At 34.9% G+C, this 14,131-nt stretch overlaps 1 long non-coding RNA gene across 1 annotated transcript in view; it reads right to left on the minus strand.

Annotated features, from left to right (window-relative positions):
- Positions 1 to 385: 385 nt before the first annotated feature.
- LOC139045172 (uncharacterized) overlaps positions 386 to 14,131 on the minus strand; it is a 53,535-nt gene continuing 39,789 nt past the window's right edge. Inside the window, exon 4 of the long non-coding RNA XR_011503060.1 lies at positions 386 to 1,013. This is a non-coding gene — a long non-coding RNA (uncharacterized lncRNA). The remainder of the gene's footprint in view (positions 1,014 to 14,131) is intronic.

The following is a 14,131-nucleotide window of genomic DNA, read 5'->3' on the forward strand; positions in this document are numbered from 1 at the left end:
CCTCCCCTCTTCCCTCCATTTGTTACAGTGACGCTGGTCGCCTTGCTGTTCTTTGAACTGACTGGTCATGCTCCTTCCTGAATGCCTATATACCTAGTAGTCCTTGTGCCTGGACTCCTCTTCCCCCAGATATCAACATGACTTGTATCCACATCTCAGTTCTTTACTCACATGGCGCCTTCTCTGTCATCTTCCCTGGCTACATTCACCCTTGTTTACAATTACATCTTACTGCTCTACCCCTGCCTACAACTCTTCCTAGCCCTAATTCTGGCTTTGATTTGTTTCCAGATGTGCTTATTACTACCCAGTATACTACATAATCTAATAATTTACTTCTTTTCTCTACCTTCTTCCCTAGAATGTAAGTTCCAGAGGACATATTTTTAACAAATATCTTTTGTTGTTCAATATTGTATCCATAGTGCTTAGAACAGTTCCTGACACATAGTAGGCATTCAATAAATATGCATTGAATAAATAACTAAACTTTAATGATCCATATCCTCAAATGTTCATTAAGAATTCCACATTTACATTTAAGATTTTATTTTGTACAATGTTCACTTAAAAACAGTGCTTTATGTAAGAATAAGTTGAGGAATGAGATACGCAGCTCACTATCATGTCCACTAATTATTTTTAAGTATACAAACAGAAATAAATATTTCATAGGAATACATACAAACATAAAGGTACACATATTAAAGAGGCTAGCTACCACGGTTGCCTGTGGGAGAATAGAGGCATGAGAGTGAAGTAATAGGACAATAGGAAATAGAGAGAACGAAAGAGGAAAGTTGTAGAGTTTGGTGATAGTGGTTAACTCAATCCTCAGCACTTGAAGATGTATGTATATGAGAGAGAGATACAGAGAGATAGAGATGGAGATGGAGATGAGAGAGAGAGACAGAGGGTGGACAAAGTTGTGGCCGACACTGAAGTTTGGCCAACGAGACCTTGATATTCAGCTCCCTTCTTCATTGCCCGATTCTGCTATGGAGACTGCAAGGCTGCAAATGATAAAAACGAAAACAAAGCACGTTAAAGTGAGAATTTTTGCACATAGTGGTGAGATGTTACATTCATTAAATTAAGGATATATATGTGAAATTTCATGGGAAGGATAACTCTTCCTAAAGAAAAAGCCAGATTGGGAGAAAGTCTTCCACTTTTGCACTCTGACGTTTCCTCTACTTCTTGAGAAATACAGACAAACTGCAGCCAGACTGCAAACTTGAGGACAAAATCCAGACAGTAAAGATTGTGTAGCACAGAGATAGAAAGAGCACAGGTCTTTTTTTGACGTTCTTGAACAGCTGTATAATCACAGGACTGCTTGCATGTGAAGTTCTTGTTACATGGAAAAATAAACCCTTATCTGTTTAACTCCTTATGATATTTTCTTCTATCACTTGATGTTTCTATCCACCTAGTTAGTTTACTGAATATCAGTGCTTCCTATTATTAAAATCTGATAACCATATCATTCACTGTCAGTTAAAATGAGGATTTATTTTGGCTCAGAGTCTCAAAAATATTACCTGTATTCGTCAGATGGTGGAGGAAAGCTTGATTGAATTTACTTGAATGACATGGATAAGCAGAAAGAGCAAAATGTGGACAATAAGTTTAAAATGCAAATTAATACAATTTTATTCCATTTCATGGTTGATTATTTATAAATATAAATAGATATTGAATAAATTTTGGAAAATTGCTGTCATGTAGGATAAGTTAGGTTGGATCATTTCTCCATAGCAGACTAAAATAGGCACAGATTTTTGACATAGATGATAAAGTATTTTGAGAGCTCCAAAGTCAAGAAAATATATACTTTGAACTATCTTTTTCTTGCCAAACTGTTTGAATATGTAGCTACTGTAAAACCATTCAATTAGATTTGTCCAGTGTATCTTCAATTGCAGTTTACCCTCCCATTATGCACAGTGTATGGCCATTTTTTTAATCTGATGTATTTCATTATGTATAACTTACAGCATCTCTAAAGAGAAGATGCAAATTTTATCAATTTTAGTCTAGCGCAAAAGATTTCATAAGTACACACTTTTGATTTACTCAATGTCAATATTTTAGTTTGTATGTACATTTTGCATGTAGATGTTGATACTGTGTATTTGAATGAGTTAAGGACTGTAAAATTTTTTTGGCCACTAGGAGAAAATAATCCGTATGAAAAATTGGTTTTTACTTTAAAAACATTAATGGGACCAATAAAGACACATTAGAACTGTTTTCTGTCCTTATTTAGTTAAAAAAAAGTGACCTAGGTGCAATCCAGCACTTACATACAGTCTGGACAAAACTGTATATTCACTTTCATTGCATAATATTTTTATGGATATTTATTTTATTTCTGTAATTAGATGCTGAATGTTTAAAGAAAAATGCCCTCTAGCTTGTCTTTCTTCTGTATCCTCATGAGAAGTTCATAAATTCACAAGAACTTCTATTCATATTGAAATTGGAGCTACGGTGCACTGTGAATATGGAAACTACACATTAACGTTCATTCATCTATTCAAAAATGTGCCAAATGAAGCGAAATGCTGATAAATCAGAGAGATAAAGAACCTGTCTTCATGGAGCTTCCAGTGTGGTCAGGAGGCAGCCATGTAAAGAGAAAATTATGCTACTAGGTAATTAGTCATGAGAAGGGAAGTCCGGTGTTCTGGAAAATTTAAGAGAAGGAACCTAATGTGGAGTTAGGGTAAGGGAAGTTTTCATGGGGAAAAGGATTATAAATTAAAATTTGAAAAATGAATAGGAATTAGCAGGGCAAAGGCAGGGTGGAATTGTAAGGAAACGGTTTCCATGTAAAGGTGCACCATAACTGAAGTGTTGGAGGCAGGAGAAAATATTGCTCTTTCCAGAAAGTGAAAATAATTGAGCACGAATGGAAAGTAGATAGGAGTTTGGAAGTGGGCTGGACAGCGAGGATAAAGTCTGATCATTTCTCCAATAACCAAGATTTCTGCATCCTGCCATCCTTTCTCTTCACTCTTCATCTTTAGTCTTTTCCTATTTATATTGGTTTGACTTTTCTTTAATCACTCAGCATTTCCTCATTAATCCATAGTTCCTTTTAAATTGGATGACATTACAATTTCATGCCAAATTTGAGCACATGGGCTTTGCCAAGTCTGGCAGCCCTGGTCCTACTGTTCAGAGTTACACAAAAGATTCCTGTCTACTCTCTGGCTTCCACAAACCGGGGATGTAAGTTTGGTATCCACCCTCAACCTGCCTTTAGGGAAACAGAAAAATGCTGTCCTTTTCCTGGGGATGCGGGTGAGGGCAGCAATGCTGACACCCTCCAGTTGTTCTTACTAACTCTGTTAACCCTAGTAGAGCAAAGTTTAGAATCAGACTGGTTTGAGACAGTCTCAGTCTTACTACTTGAAAACTGTGTAAACAAAGTCAAGCTAGTAATTTCTTTAAGGTTCAATTGTTTCTTCTGTAACAGTGGACACATAAAACCTACATCTTTGTGTTGTCATAAGATTAAAAATAATATATGGACAGATCTTAAAACAATATCTGGCAACTAGAAAGAGCTCAATACATAAAGGTATTGTTGTAAAAAATTTTTTCTGAACTTTTGTTTCTTCATCTTTAAAGTAAAGGTAATGTTGTCTGTATCAAATCACTATTGTGAGGAATAAAAGAGATTAAGACAGAAAAAGCACAAAAACGGTACCTGGTATGTGGGAGACACTCAGCTAACATGAATCTTCCTCTCTTATGCTTAGAATATAAAAAAAAGATGGGTGCATTCAAGGCTGGTCATATTTCTCATATGCCCAATAATCTGGGAGTAGCGGAAAGGGTATATGTAAACAAATATAAGAGTAAATGAGACTTGCCCCAGGGAATTCACGGAAGTGACTACTCATGCTACCTTCACTGCTATTAATTCTAACAGTGGGTATAGCTGTAATTCCTCACTTGTCCAAGCTGTTGAGTGAAATAACTAGGATGTGTAAGTCATTTGGTAACCCTGGAGCCATTTCTATGAAATTGTACAAATTAGGGAAATTCACTCTATACTGGCTAATTTATTATAAAATGTATACTAAAATATGGAGTGTTAGATTGACTGTGGTTAATTAGAAAATTAACTGAATAGCATGCTTACAAATATTTTATCTTAAAATATTAAAAATATCAACTCAAATTTCATCTGAATTCTAAAATATGTGGAAATGTTTAGTTTTCCTCCAATGCTGCAATCCCCTAAACTTTATGATTTCATCCCGAAACTGCCCATAGGAAATGTACAGGAAACTTGCCAAAACACAAAGACAAAATAATTCTCTGTGATTATTTTACAGAAGTGATTGTTCATACAATTTGGATCACATTAAAAATATAGCATTGCCAAATAAAATATCATTATCTGGCATTTTGGATATCCTCTGAATACTCAACAAAGATTCTTGATCTTTAGTGTTTCTTTTCCAATATTAAAAACCACAAAGCAATTTGTGATCACTCAATTTTGCTGTTGTTCACTTTTCAGTGAAAACATGATAAAGAAAGTCATGCAAGTCAGTTCTGAGAGGCATTCACAGATTTTCTTATAGTATAAACTGGGCTATAATCTCCATCCGAACACATTCTAATTTAGAAGTCGTGGCTTCTCCATAGAAAACTAAAACAGTGCTGGGAGATATTCTCTATCATATCTTTTCAATGTAGAAGATCTATTGGTTGATATTGGCCACTGGTAGATAAAGGATAACTATCCTCAATCCTATTGATGGATAATATCATTGGATCTAAAGTGAAATTTCAAACAGCCTCCCCACGAGTAATTTTCCAAACTTAGTTTAAACACTTTTATTTCTTTTTTGGCTCAAATCCCTTCTGTTGATCTTTCATAGACACTGCATCCTTTTTGAATAGTTGCGGCTCTTTAACACCCCATCCCTGTATGTAAAAAAAAAAAATCTGTCTGCTGAGGTGGCAGGAGGCTTTAGATTAGTCTCCTTTTACTTGCCACTGACCAAATGCCCTAATCACAAATCAAGTTGCAGTATGTCAGAAGTTAGCAGATTCTGAGAAGACCCCCATTTCAGCAATATGCACACATGGTTTCGCACACGTTCCCAGGAGAAAATATGGGACTCACAGTATTAGAAAGAGCAGCCAACAGCCTAGCTTGCCGGAACCTCTAAAATCTGGAGATGGATTTATGCAAATGAGACATCCTGTCTAGCAGTCAAAGAGAAGGGGAGGTAGGACTGTTTAATCTGAGTTGAATAAAAGTAAAAAAAGTTGTATTTTGTTGAGTTTTATATTTAGGTTGAACTAACATCTGGTTCTAATTTGCTTTCCAAGCTGAGCTTCTTTTTTACCTACTTCATACTGGTCCAAAGTTGCCATTTTTAAAATCTTGCATTTTTAAAACAATGATATCATTTAGAAAATGAAATGCTATTGTTAATCTCTGCACACTGGAGGGCACTAAAGTATCCTAGGATAAAGTGTGATCAATATTTTACCTTGCATTGCTTTTGAGGGAATAATTATCATAATTTTTAAATCCTTTAAGAGAAACACAGGGACAATAATAGGATCAGTACATCATGGTAAATATTGGCTTTGAAAAAATAAGATTGTAATATTATTCTTTAAAGTGACAATTGCATTAAATTTCCCTGGTAAGGAATACGTCTCTGAATATCAGTGTCTCAGGATATTTTACATGAACCTTTCCAAGCCCTTCTTATAACTAACCTTCTCTTTTCTGAAGTTGTAATTGTCAAATAGATTTTTAATAGATTTTTTCATTGATCCATAATAGTAACTTTTCCAACCATCTTCTTATAATCACATCAATGTATTACAATGTCATTGAATGCTCAACAATCTAACATTTTTAAGGCTGAGAAACATTGACCATCTATTGGCTGGATAGCTAATGTTCAGAACAAGCATATATATATTTTTATTTTATAATTTTGATAATGTGCTTAAAAACAAGAATTTCTCAAACAGTCAATAACATAATTTTAAAATAAACAGTTTTTTCCTTATCCCTATTTTTGTAGTCTTTTTCTTCTTTATCCATTGTACTTCTTCCTCTAAGCACTTTGATAGTCACTCTTAAATAGCTTCTTGTGAGTGTTAAAAATAAGACAACAGCAGCCAGCCCTGGTGGCTTAGTGGTTAAAGTTTCACATGCTCCACTTCAGTGGCTTGGGTTTAGTTCCCGGGTGCAGAACCACACCACTTGTCTGTCAGTAGCCATGCTGTGGCAGCAGCTCACATAGAAGAACTAGAAGGACCTACAACTAGAATACACAGCTATGTACTGGGGTTTTGGGGAGGAAAAAAAAGAGAGAGGAAGATTGGCAACAGATGTTAGCCCAGGGTGAATCTTTCCCAGCAAAAAAAAAAGGGGGGGCCCAAAATGGAGTCACTTACACTAAGCACCATGTCGCCAGACTGAAACTTGACTTAATTACAGTTTCAGCTGTCCCAGAAGTGGAATCTTAAACCAGCCAGTCAGGAATTGCCTGATCAGCACTAGTTAGGTAATCTGTCTGATAGTCCCTGCCATCCCCTCTAAGAAAGTAACTTTGCAATAACCAATGCACTTTTTTGCCTGGTGTAACTTCATTATTGCCACACCTTTCTGCCTATAAAAGTCTTTCATTTTGTACAGCTCCTTAGAGTTTCCTTCTATTTGCTAGATTGGATGCTGCCTGATTTTTAATTCTGTCTCAAATTAAGAGCCAGTACTTTTAATGTCCATCTTCTTTGAAGTGTGCATGTGAAAATGTTAAAGGAGCAGAATTTAAAAGTAAACTTACAAGCAAGCAAGTGGAAAGACAACAAAAAAGGATGATAGAAAAACAAAGAGATGAAAGTATTGATTTTATAATTTATCATTTTGAACTAGAAGTGCTTGGTTTTGGAAATTGTGAACAGAAGGAATTTGTCTTATCTGGAAGATAATGTTCAAGAAATTTGGCTTGAAGTATACTCACAATAAGCACACACATCTGAATACATCTGTTGTTTTCAGGGACACAGAAAAATAAACCGAAGACTACATCAACTGATATCACTTGTATGCCCATGAAAAAGAGCTTTTTCTATGTACTGCCTTTAATACATTTAATGCATTACGGTGCACCACCACCATTACTTGTGAGAATAACAGCTAGTACTTAAAGTTATAATAGTTTATCGTAGGAAGTAACATTTAAAAAATAATATTTATAAAGATATGACAAAATAATTTATAATCTGAAAAGTGGATGTCCAAGCAATTCCTAATATGTCAGATCAAATCAAATGGCGGATTTGACATATAGGGGGACGGTAGTTCCAACCTCAAATGGTGTACATAAATGTCTACATAGTAATGGTGTATTCTGGTTGAATTAAATTTATTAATTTGGGCATTCTTCTTTTTATCCCTAGGTTTCCCCCTCCACCCTTTTCTAAGTTAGGTAGATTCTTAAACATCAGAAGCAGCACACCATGGTGTCTTAGAGTTTGTGCTCTGGAGCCTAGCTGTCTGGGTGGAGTCTTGGCTCTGCCTGTTACTGGGGGTATGAACTTCAGCGCATTGCTTAACCTCCCTGTGGCCCAATTTCCTCATCTGTAAAACGGTAATAATAGTGGAAGTGGTGTTTTGAGGATGAAATGAAATTATTCATCTAAGGAGTTTAGATCAGTACTTGAACAGTAGTATACCGTGTTTATTAAATATTTAAGGAGTAGGACAATCTGAATTAATGACATGTTGAGTTATTTATGATATGTAGAGAAATGGCAATTGATATTTTTCAATTTTATATACCTCCTTGAACTAAAATTGTTCTAATGATTAGATAGCAGCTAAGTGAAATATGCATAGCAAAGTAAGATCCTAAGCACCCTTGGCTTTGCTATCTATTTGATTGTAAATGCATTTCCAAAGTGCTTAAAAGCATTTTATTCTTTAATCATTCTTAATGTTACCTCTTTACATCTAGATTACACTATGGATCTCAACAGTAATCATTTGATTATACACCATATAAATATGAATTTTAGCCCAGTCTATCAGAATATAAGACTTCCCAAATCTTTTGATCCTCATTGTTGGCCCCTATTTTATATAGCACTTAACACAGGTTGCCTTTAGTTGAAATTATTTGCACATATATATTTCTACCTATGTATTCTATGAAGTCCAGATATTGATAGATTTTGAAATGAGTGAAGTGGAGTTTTTTGTTTGTTTTCTTGCTGACGAAGATTCACCCTGAGCTAACATCTGTGCCAATCTTCCTCTACTTTGTATGTGGGTTGCCGCCACAGCATAGGAACTGAATCTGGGCAGTCAAAGCAGAACACGCCGAACTTAACCACTAGGCCACTGGGACAGCCCCTAAGTGAAGTTTTTTTAAATATTGATCTTCGTTATCGTGAGCGTGTGTGATGATTTTAACTTTCTTATTTATTTTACCTCTGATTCAGTTCAAATTACAAAACAAATCTTGTGCATTCATAATAACACAGCAATAGGCTAGATTCCATGGAGAACACAGATGAAAAAGACCTACAGGAGACACATAAGTAGAAAGCCATTTGTGCACAAGATTTTAACTCAGGACAATGTGCATTGCGTTACATCTAATAGATGCCAAAATGAGCCATGGAGATTGCAAGATATGAGAAGTACACTCAGAGGTAATGATGCTGAGATGGACTTTAGATATAAGGAAGAAAAGAATTTCTTCCAAATGAACCAACTTGGTCAAAGGTAAAGAAGTGAAGAAATGTAAGACAGACTTCTAGTTTAACAATACCAGTGACAACTAATCAGATATGAATCAGGCGCCCCCTGAAGCAGATTCTACGTGTTTACCCCATTAATCCACATCAACCTGGTGAGAGACATTCTCATTATCCTAGTTTTATATATAAGAAAATTGAGCTGTTCAGAGTTATTTCCTGTGTATCGGATGTTCTGATGTTTATGATGCTGCAAGAAAAAGAGAATGCTATGAGGTATAATGAGAAATGAGTTCCGAAAAGACATGCACAAAAAGTAACATTATAGAGCATTTAAATGTCCTTTTATAACCCATTCTCTTTAACTCTCTAGTGCCATCCCCTTATATTTTACTCCATGATCTTGCTAATATTGAACATCATCCACTTCCTCAAATGGCCCGTTTTACGCTTAGTTCTGAGTGTGTAGAACTGTTGTTTCCTTTACCTGGAACACTTTCTTCCCACAGACACCGACATAATTCCTTGTCATCAATCTGGGCTCGATTTAGATGTCACTTTCTCTGGGAAGTTGCTTCCAGTATTCCCTCTCACTATCTGAGCTGTATATAGAGCCTCGCCCTGAGCTAGCAGAGGACTCTTTACTCTCCTTTTATGGAAACATCTACATTTTTGCTCTAATTACATGGTAAATTGTGTCCTTTCCTGGACTTAAAAATTCCTGAGGACAGATACCTAGCCCAATTGATCCATCATGGTAACCCCTGTGTAAATACCATTATCTAATACTTAGTAGGCCCTGAGGAAATATTTTTGAATAAAAGGATTTTTGTTTTCTGTATGTAATAATAAAAGTAGTTTTTGAGATAGTTTGTGATATGTACAGAACGGCATTATGGAAGGATAACTTGATGTAAAAAAGAGATTTGGCAGAAATATTAAAGAGGAAGTGAGCACATTATATTAAAGCAGGGCCATTTTTTAAATTATATGTGTGGAAAAAAGTGTGTGCTTGAGAGTTAGGTACTAAAGACTATATAGGCATTTTTTTGTTGCTTTTGTGCCCAGAATCCATTTATCTCTATTTTGGTTGTTGTACTTGATCTTCCTTTTGAGAACCATTTTTCAGGGATATACATACATGTGACTAAAGGCCAATGGGAATCAGTTCTGGGAACTTCTCCAGAATTATTGGATAATGCCTTTACTTTTTACCAAATTCATCAAGCTGAGAGAATATCAGCCTGGATCTGTCCATCGGCCAATGGCTATCATCCTCACTCTGTAGGTAGAGATGACCTGATGATATCTCCCCAGGCAGGGTAAAGCTGAATCAAGGCTCAGAGAGGTCTGATGGCCTTCTGAGACTGTTGGTCCCTGGACCCAGCAATATCTAAAATCAAATACCCCCTTGTGACTGACTTATTATATGAGTTAGTAAACGTTCTTTTCTTTTTTGTTTAAAATAATGTGAGTTGGGTTTTTTCTCACTTGCTACCAATAAACATCTGTAAAAGGTGAGTATGAGGTGGGGAAGGATGGAAAAATGCCAATTTACTCTCTCAAATAAGAAGAAAGAAAACATGAATGACAATACACAACAAGTTTTGAGAATCCATGCATCATTTATATTTTGCAATGTTATGTCTAGCATAATGAAATGTAATTTTAATATACTATTTACTGCAATTTATCAAAATTAATTTTATTTTTAAAATACATTATATTTTAACAATTTCATATCAATGCTTTTTTTGCATTGGAATGCTGGATTTCATAGATATCTAAAAATGATTCTTCCCTATCATTATTTCACCCAATTATATATATATATATTTTTTTGGGGGGGGGGGAGATTATCCCTGAGCTAACATCTGCTGCCAATCTTCCTCTTTTTGCTGAGGAAGACTGGCCCTGAGCTAAGATTCGTGCCTATCTTCCTCTACTTTACATGTGGGATGCCTACCGCAGCATGGCTTGCCAAGAGGTGCCATGTCTGCAGCCGGGATCCGAACCAGTGAACCCCGGGCTGCCGAAGCGGAATGTCCACACTTACCCACTGCACCACCGGGCCAGCCCCCACCCGATTATATTTTTATCAATTCAGTATTATTTTTATCTCAACATTAACTCTGCATTTTATTTATACATAATGTTATTATATCTTAACAATTCCATTAAATTATATATTGAAGTTTATAGTTGTAATTTCTTGGTAATCTATGTAAATTTTTGAGTTTATTTAGTCACCTAAATTGAATACTACTAATTACTTTCAATTTCTCTTTGGAATAATGTTGCACCTACCCATTAAAAAATGTTTACATGTGCATTTTATTAACCTCATATTTACAGACGAGGATTGTCATAAATAATAAGTTGTTTCTTAAATAAGTGCACTCTTCTTAATTTTAAATTCCCTTAAATTTAGCTAAAATAAAATAATTGTGTATTTTCTTTCAGTCAAAACAAATTCACAGTATGTTATCTTTTTCCACTTATGAAGATTGTAGAAGATCCTTAACTGATTTCTCCCAAGATGTCAGGAAACAATGTTGTTCATGTTTTGATTAGGTAATATATAAAAAGCTTGTATACAAAGATTAAGATTTTATTTTTCCTCAGGAAGCAAGTCTGAAAAATATTTCTCTTAATGTGCTTTCGGCAAAATACTTCCAGGTTGGAAATAATTCAACATGATTAGTATTTGTAAGTGGTTTTGGCTGCAATTTTTCTCTAAAAAAGATTTCACTTATTAATATTTTTTACTTGCATAAAACATAACAAATAAGTTATAAGCATAATACTGTTATTAAGCATAGCAATATAACTATGGTTCATGAACTATCTAGTCAACCTAAGAACTAGAAAATTTACAGTAATTTGAGTCCACTGATCAGTCACTTCCTGAATCCTTTCTTCTACCTCCTCTTTCCCAGAGATCTAAATGATTTCCCAGATTGATTTTGCCTACGAAAACAGTAAAATTTACAATTTTTGTTATAGAATATCTTAGAACAAACTATCATTTGGCAGATAGAATGCAGTGAATTTACCTTAAATAAAAATAGACAGAGTAATTTTTATTTACTGGAAAACAACATTTTTTACATAGCAGAAAATCCAGGATTCATCTTTCCCCACATATTGAATCAAACTTTGGGCTTTATAATAGCAAAATGAAACAATAATTTCCTGTTTACCTTGGGAAGTCTCATAAATAGCAAAGTTTGAAAGATTGGAAAATTTATTACTTTTCTAAGTTATGTTGCTTATGAATGTTCTTTGGTAAATTTAATAGGCATGCAGTTCCTAGTTCATTGCAAATAACATTTCTCCCCAAATTGTACAAATTCCTGAGTGTATAAACTGATTGAGGTTAAATGTAGTCTTAGATTTTTAATCTTACAATATGTTCTGTTTTGGCTGCCAAAGTAACTCAAAGGAATAATTCTGATTTGACAGCGAAGAGTTCAAAGAGCCATGGATCTAAAGAGAAATCTGCGAAATGTATAAAAGTTGAAAATGGCATGGAGTCTTTTTAGCTCTGATTTTCATTTTAGGATTATTCACATCACTCTCAAGAAATTTATGAAGGCTCTAATAGCCTTTAGAGCATATCTTTATTATTTTCCAGTTATGTGGATTGTGGAAAATCCTCTGCTGATTACTCCCAAGTTATCCAGGAACAATGTTATCCAATTACATAATAACATCATTCATTCAGGCAACAAATATCTTATCCAAAAATATTTATTGAGGCCATACTCTGTACCAGGCTTTATTCCAGGCTCTGGCAGTCTAGCAGTGAAGAAAACAAATTTTCTGCCCCATGAAGCATCAATGAACCAAGCTGACCACTATTTAAAAAATTCAGTATTAAAACAGTAATGTAAATTCCAAACAGAAAATATCATTTTTCTTTTAGCTTTTCTTTTGAATGATTGGTATTTTATAGACAAAGTCTAAAATTACCCTCTATTAAAGGCCAATGATTACTCTTGAAATCATTAAGTCATTTGTTGAGTAATGCATTTGAGAAGAATCCATGGCTTTAAGGATATTCAAGAAATAGGTTTAAGGCAGACATTGTCCAATTTAAGACTTGTGAATTAATACAGGCTTGATTCTGAAAACATAGGTCTCTATTAAACCAATATGAGATATTGAATAGAAAATACTATTAAACGATTGAAATATTAATATCATGACAATTTTCTTGCCTATGTGGTAGAATTATACTTCTTTCTAGATTTGAGATTAAGGGGATTTTACTTCCTACTCATCTTTAAAAGATTCATAATTATGTTCTGCAAAGCTGTATTGAATAGAAGTAGATTTTAATATCTATTTGCACTTTACATTCATGTTTTCAAAATTTTTATGAATTCCCATGGAAGCAAATGCATATTATCACCCAGATATGTCTGTGACTCTATTTCCCATTAGCGAGGTGGCTGTCTAAATAGAAAGGTCCTTACTATGTTACTAGACAATGTTACATTGTTTGAAATGATAAGAACTGTACAGGATCCAATAGGTGATTGAAGTTTAATTTGTTAATGTGCAACTCATTGTCCTAGCACTGGTAAAATGTGGTCAAATTGATAAAAATAAAATTGTTTTTATTTAGCATGTATAGTTGCCTCTTAGTTCAGAAATACAAAGAAGATAAATATAGATGCATAATTCCTGCATATAGATGATTTTGTTGGTTAATGAATGTAAAAGAAATTTATGATGAAATATGAAAAAAATGTATCATAGATTCTAAAAATGGTCACAATCCTTTATCTCTCTCTTATCTGTATCCTTTGTGATGTGACTTTGCAGTCCCTGTAACTATAAAGGCAAAGCTTTTCCCACACTGTGAAGTTGACCTGACCTTGTAAACTGTTTGGCCAATGAATGCTGTGGACGTGGATGCTGTGGAGTGGATTCCCACTGTATACCTCAAAGGCTGTGTGTGTATTTCTGTTGCCTCTCTTGTGCCTCCACCATCCCACCGTGAGAACATGGCCAGGCCAGTCTGCCATAAGATGAGAGACCTATGGAGCAGAGCTGACTCATCCTAGTCACCTCGCAGATTTCAACAGCTATCTAACAGGCAAAACATGAGTGAGCCCATCTTAAGTCAACAGCACGGCCTACCTGATGGCTGCAGAGGAGTGAGAAATACACATGCATTGTAGTATTTCATAGGAGCTTTGTGGCTATTTGTTATGCATGATTATTGTGGCCTTAAATAATTTTTTTTTGAAGAAGAACATTAGCCCTGAGCTAACATCTGCCGCCAATCCTCCTCGTTTTACTGAGGAAGACTGGCCCTGGGCTAACATTCGTGCCCATCTTCCTCTAATTTGTATGTGGG

This window comes from Equus asinus, chromosome 4 (assembly GCF_041296235.1).
Source record: "Equus asinus isolate D_3611 breed Donkey chromosome 4, EquAss-T2T_v2, whole genome shotgun sequence".
NCBI lineage: Eukaryota > Metazoa > Chordata > Mammalia > Perissodactyla > Equidae > Equus > Equus asinus.